Source organism: Gymnogyps californianus, chromosome 1 (genome assembly GCF_018139145.2).
Source record: "Gymnogyps californianus isolate 813 chromosome 1, ASM1813914v2, whole genome shotgun sequence".
Taxonomy (NCBI): Eukaryota; Metazoa; Chordata; class Aves; order Accipitriformes; family Cathartidae; genus Gymnogyps; species Gymnogyps californianus.
This window is the reverse complement of record NC_059471.1, coordinates 88,128,420-88,135,016: the sequence shown is the minus strand read 5'-3', so window position 1 is coordinate 88,135,016 and position 6,597 is coordinate 88,128,420.

Here is a 6,597-nt window from a genome sequence, read left to right as displayed (position 1 = left end):
TGGCCAGATGGTCTCTTCTGGCATTCTGTTTGCATGCAGCCAGTCCTTGCCAGCTTCTTGTAACTTTTTTTTTTTTTTTCCTGATATAACTGTGAGTTCCTTAATGAATTATTTCTCATGGCCTGTAGAGTCGAGATCTGATTGGCGAGATTGGGTGGGACTGGGAAATGGCATTGTAGAGCAGAACGTTTTGGTTTGTTAGGGATTGGGAGCAGGGAAGGTAAAATGCTGCTAAAATGGTAATGGTTATGTTTGATGCTGGAGTTAGGGGTCCAGACAATCTGTGTTGAGCAGCTCCCAACTCAGCTGCTGAATGGTGGGAGGATTTTTATCCCACTGAGGGGTGGTACAGCTAGAGGACAGCCTCCTCAGCTGGATTATTTGTCTGGTTCCTTGGTAGACTGTAATGAAATACGAGTATTGCACAGCTTTAAAGGTTGTCAAGTTTATCTGTGAAGAACAGAGTAATTCCCCACCACAGAGGGGACACCACGGTGGACGTAACTATGGCATATAAGTAACAGGAAGAAAGTACTTGATACTGAAGTGTTTCTGATGCAGTCGAGAAAGTTTTAATTATCTCCAATATCTGGCAGATAAAGCCCAACAACCTGAAATTAGGAAGGTGAGTGAATGGGAGGCATCAGCTTTTAGCAGTGAGGATGATTAGTGACAAGCACAAAATTGGACCTCTGATACCTTCAAATCAAGACTGATATCCTGTCTGATCAAGGCACCAAAGAGGAGTAGTTGGGCTCAATGGTAGGTTAAATGGATGAAAAATGATGCCTTACAATACACAAGAACAGACTCTGGCTTCCCTACTAGGTTTAAAATCTTTTGAAATCGGGAAGCAGCAAGTTAAAGTGATGTGAATCGGCACAGATGCATGAAACAGGTTGATAAAATAAAGCAACGTGTTGAAATTTTATTTCTTAGTAAGAAAGTTTGAGAAATTCACAATTAGGACCAGCTTCCTTTGGTGCTAGGATAGCGTGAAGTTCATGGCTCCTAACAGCTGATTTCTATTCATGTGAGGAGAATGAGCATGGTAATAACCAGCATGTTATACAGCAGCCTTTCCTTTCTAAGATTTGGCTGCCTGTATGGCTAAGTTCAATAGCTTTCCAGTGGAGGCACAGGGGTGTTGCCTGATTCGGATCAGATTAATGCATTGCAGTGACAGTAAGCTCCTGGTTCCTTACGTAGAGTTTCTCTCTTCAGCCACACTCCAGTGCTGATTCAGCTGTATGATGTTAGAATCTTTTTCTTTAATGGTTATGACACTGTGGATATGTATTGTATTTTCTGTTTTTCTTCTTTTTAAAACTCTTGGGAAGCTGAATATACTTGACCGACCACACAAATAAAGAACTGAAATTCTATCCTAGCTTCTTCCCCCCTTGCTGCATGGATCACTGTTGGCTCTGAAAAAATAATTAGGAAGGCAGGAAGTGGAGGGATCTATTTCAGAACTGTGTGTTACTCCTGACTATCTGCAGGTTTTTATCATTGACCCAGTGGTCCTACCTGGGTCACTTTCGTATACCACTTGTAAGTTAAGGGGATAGCAAGTTCTTCCTCTGCTGCCCTTTCAGCTGTATTTAAAGATGAATTTATCATAACTTCTAAATTCAGCCTTCAGGAAGGGATTGCAGAGGAGAAAAAGAGGTAATAGAGTAGGGAGCAAGGCATGACATCAGAACCTCTGGACACAGTGAACAAAATGAATCCTGCAAATAAAGATGCTTAGAAGAATTGATGTGTTTTCAAAGTTCATGATAACTTAATCGCATACCACAATCACAGTAGTTATAGAAATGTATGTACAGTCATACAGAATGTGTGTGTGTGTGTATATATATACATACGTAAAAGATATAAAATACATATAGTAATAAACAGAAAGACATAGAATATGTGCTCCTGTATTTTTTACTCTGAGAAGGTAGCTCCAAGTTGTCATCCTCTCTGAGAATAGGCTAAATGTATCTTTGTTGAAGGGTATTATTTATGCATGTTGCTGTATACCATTGTGTGTGAGATAAAATTGTTCTGAGATCTTGCATTCAGAATTAAAATATTTTAACATAGTAATTAATGTTGAGTTTATGTTGCAACTTAATGCCCAACTTGTCCCTGCTGTAAGTGACTAACCATTACCACACACAACCAAACCATTACCAAACACAACCATTACCACTCTACCAAAGCCTAAAGGTATTGGTAGAAAGTCTTTTTATTTATAGTGAACCTATGTATGTAATTGGCTGTGGCTCTGTAGTGGGAAGTAAATGTTTCTGTGCCCATTGCATCTTGGAATACAGCAAGGAGGAGGAAGCCGGTGGTAGCTAGATTGCTTCCCGTAACCCTCTCAGTAGTTAATGGTGATATAAAAGGAGATTTCTGTGGGACTGGCTGAGCTCAGTGTCTGAAAAAGCATTTTGTTTTAAATGTTTCTATTTTTCTGGTTTAAAAAAAAAAAAAAAAGACTTACTGTAACAACTTCGGGTAGCCCTTCTTCAAATACGCACAATACCTTTGCAGCCATGTCGTGGTGTACAGCATTCTGGGAAGAAGCTTGCTGGAGCTGGTGCAGCATGGGCCACTGAACGAGGGTTTTGGTTCAGAAACCTGCTCTAAACTTACTGCATGCTTAATTGGTTTTACTGCATGTTCAGCCCAGCCTTTGTCTGGTGACAGACTTGACTGGTTGCTGGTCCTCCTCTGAATGCATTTGTAACTAGGTGTGGGAGAGAGTACTTCTTCACGGGCTAGGCACTAGCTAACAGGAAGATAAAAGGGTAAATATTCAGCTTTCATGAAAGAGAAACTGGGGACTTGTTCTGTGGAAGGTGTAGTGGGATGATGATATCTGCATAGAAAATAGACTGGAGCACTTGCCCTGACAGCAGAGGATCCTCATCCCTGCAGGGCTCCTAACCACGAGGCTGGAGGCACTTCTGGACGTTGGCTGCTCCTTACTCTTTTATCTTCTGTTACGTAGCAGAAATGGGAGATTTCTGAAGGAGGGGAGCGTGGCACTGGGGACTGGTGTTTGGGGCACTCAGAAAGGACAGTGGTATGGGTTCTGGTCCCTGCTCACAGCATCGCTTCTTTATGTGGTAACTGCTCAGCAGAAAATTCAGGTGCAGTCCTGCAGCAGGGACCAGTCCCCTGGACCCTCTGTGTCCACCAGGCTGGTGGGGAGCCTATGAGGGGGTCATCTCCAGAAATAAATGCTGCTGAGTTTCTTCTTACAGGCATTGCAAGTAGGCTAGCACCAGGGCTCTGCACCGCAGGGGAGGCAGGGCTGGCTGCCTGGGGAGGCAGAACTTTCTCAGAGCATCCAGGGGTGGTGGGGCAGCATCTGTGGGTGTTGTTCAGTGAGGTAGGCTTGCTGGAGTACCCATCCCAAAGGGGAGGAGGTCACAAAAGTTCCTACCCCAGCTAGATCCGTCCTGCTTGGAGAGGTGGCTTTCTCCTGCAGACCTCACCACGACATCAAGTTTCTCTTTAAGAGCCGAGAGAGCAGTCGAGGCGTGCAAGAGGCTTGCCCGAAACAGCAGTGGTAGTTGAAGGCAGTGTCTCATTACTAGTTATGGCTTGCTTTGCAGGAGCTCTTTGCTTTTTCTGTCAAAAAGACGAGTTCACAATGGCGGCTCCGTGCATCTGCATTTCATGCGCTTCCAAGAGAGGCCCGTAAATACATCCCAGGGTTTGGTAAACAGTTGTGTGAGATTTAACTCTTCCACTATTTCAAACCTCAGGTGAAGAGTAGTGGAAGAACAGACCACTTTGTCATTTGTTCATTTACTGTTTTGTGAGAGACCATTGCAGGTGGCACTGCCCAGTCTATCTGAATTCATCTGAGGTTGCCATGATCTGAGTCAGCATTTCCAAACCAGCGGCTGGAAATCAGGTTCTTAGACTCAACTCTCTGCACCAACATTTGAAAGGGTCATATTTCAAGCAGTGCTAAGGATGTCCAGCACAATGTGGACTTTGGTGAAGTTTGCTGGTGGATCTTCTCTCTTGCAGAAGATGACATCACTTTTATTTGTTGCCTAAAAAATAATTAGGATTTTAATTTTTGTCCTGCTTGTGCTTATATGAAGATTTTGCTCCTACACCTGTGCATAAGACATTTCCAGGTACGCCAACAAGGCCGTGGCAACCCTTCATCCAAGCACTAGGCAAGAATTAGTGATGTGCACGTGGAAGAGGAGTGGGTTTCTGTACTGCCTCAGCGTTTCATTATCACTAAGGAGTCAGAAGCAACTTCAGCTGTTTAATTGAAGCTACCCGTATTTTATCTTTGTCAGCTGCAGACCATATGTGATACTAAAGTACTCAAGTGTTGCTTAGTCTCCCAGTAACCATCCTTCAGCTCAGAAATATTTTATATGTACTCAATATAAGAGGCATACTTTGAGACCAGAACTAGAAGGATGATTGCAGCAGTCTGTTGATCGACACACAAAAGGGCAAAGAAAACCTTTAAACTCTTCTGCCTGCTGGATAATCCTATCTGAGATACTGGTACTACTAGACTGATTGTGAAATTAATTTTTTCTTGGTGGTTTTGCTGGAAGATCTCAAACCCTCGTCATGCTGATTATGTAATACAAAGAATTACACAGCCACCTGAGCCTCTGAATTAGCTATCACAGCATCACCCTTAAAGTTACATTATCAATTCATTGCTATTTCATTGCGTTTATCAGGTGTATATATAGTACGCATATGAAGGTCAAAAAACATGATTGTTCTAGGAAATGTTATTTCAGAATGGGGCCTTATTCTTTCAAGAGCTTTATTTGCTCTGTTCATGTATTGTTACTTTCTAGTCCTGCTTTCTATCACTCCTTGACTTTTTCCTTGAGTGGGGGAAACAACAACCCAAGGAAGCCCTGTACTGCTTACAACAGCTTGATGAGCAGCTCTATGATGGAGGGTAGTACAAAAATAGGCTGATGCCGTTAAATGGTACATGGTATCCCAGGGTATGCTGAAACACAGTTTTCAATAGTAGAGCAAGAAAAATGCAGTAGCTTTAGTAGGTAACAATAAGCAAAATCCTCAGCTTGCCATTTGTTTTGCACCTCTGCAAATCCTAATGATCCCAAACCCACAGATTTCCGTGTTCCCCTCCCACCCCCCCAAATTTCCAATATTATTGTTTCATTCAGGGGTCTCATTTTCCCTCCTTCGGTTTCCCTCTTTTTCCTGGAGGCAGTGTGTAACTGAGGAGCTGCCTTTGTTTCCACCCTGCCCCCCCCGCCAACTCTCACCTCTCCCCCTCAAACGCCAGCTTGCATTTTTTTTTTGCCCAGTCTTTTCCTTCCTAAACCTCCCCACCAGCATACCCAAATCTCTGTAAAACCCCATTCTCTTTTTGCATATAAATAATCTTGCATTTCAAATATGTAGTGTCACATAGCGACTCCAGTCTTTGCTTAAGGACTATTTCCCTCAGACTTTTTATCCCCATTGAACTGCTTTTAAAAAAAATAATTCCTTAGCCCATTCCTACCGCATGCGTTTAGAGGGCTGGGGCCTTCAAATTTGACACAGCTACACTGCTGTGGACCTAAATCCGCAATGTTCAAAGTGTGCGGATGGCCTCAGTTTTCTTCAGTCACTAAGTGTTCTCAGTCCTATTTTCTTTTCTCAGCTCAGGGTTCGTACAGCTTTCGACACCCGCTTTTGGTTGATGCTCTTGCTGCTGTTAGGTGCTACAGCGATACAACCTGTGGTTTTGTTGCTGTAACTCGCTACTCGCCTGGCTCCGCAAGGAGCCGTGGGCTGGATGGAGCGCGTTCAACGCGCGGGTGAGAACTCATCCCTGTCTTTATGTCTCATTTGCTGGCTTAGTGCCACAGAGTTTTTTGCTGCTGGGAGAGCGTTAGGTGTGAAAGAAGGTGACCTGGCTGGAGAGGCAGGCAAAGCCTCTGAAGAAGAGGGCACAAGCGCCATTTCTAAGGCAGTCACGAGTGCCAGGTTTGTTTTGTGCCTTGGGCTGCTTACGAAATCCATGTAACGGCTGGGCCTGCATTTGTCACGCTGCAGTTGCTTGGAGTTATTTGAACATTCTGTGTTGATGTTTTTGGTGTTTCAGGGTTGGTAAAGGCTGTAAACAAAATCCTGAGAACTCCAGCAGCTGATTTACGGCCTAGTAACATGAGAAACCGCCTCTCTACATGCTGCCCTCTGCTCTTTGAGATCACATGGGCTGGAGCAGCACATTACCAGCCCTTGGCGTTTGTCCCGCTGTGCCTCCATTACCCTCTGGATGGGATCAGGAACTCCTCCTTTCCCCAGGCCTCACAGGGACAGGGAGGCTGGGGCTTGGCAGAGTTCTACTTGCTCTGGCCGTGGTCCCCTCTGCCCTAGGCAGGCACTTCTTAGGTGTTATTTGTATCAGAGCTGAAGCGAAAGTCAAGCAGCCGCTTCTGCTCTCTGTCTGCAGTGACTAATCTGGAGAGCTGCTCAATACTCACCAAAGTCTACAAAATCAGGTAACTTTACAGTGAAAATGCAATGGCTGGTCTAGTTCTGCAGAACTGTACTGAAGAGTCTGTGTATAGGGAAGGG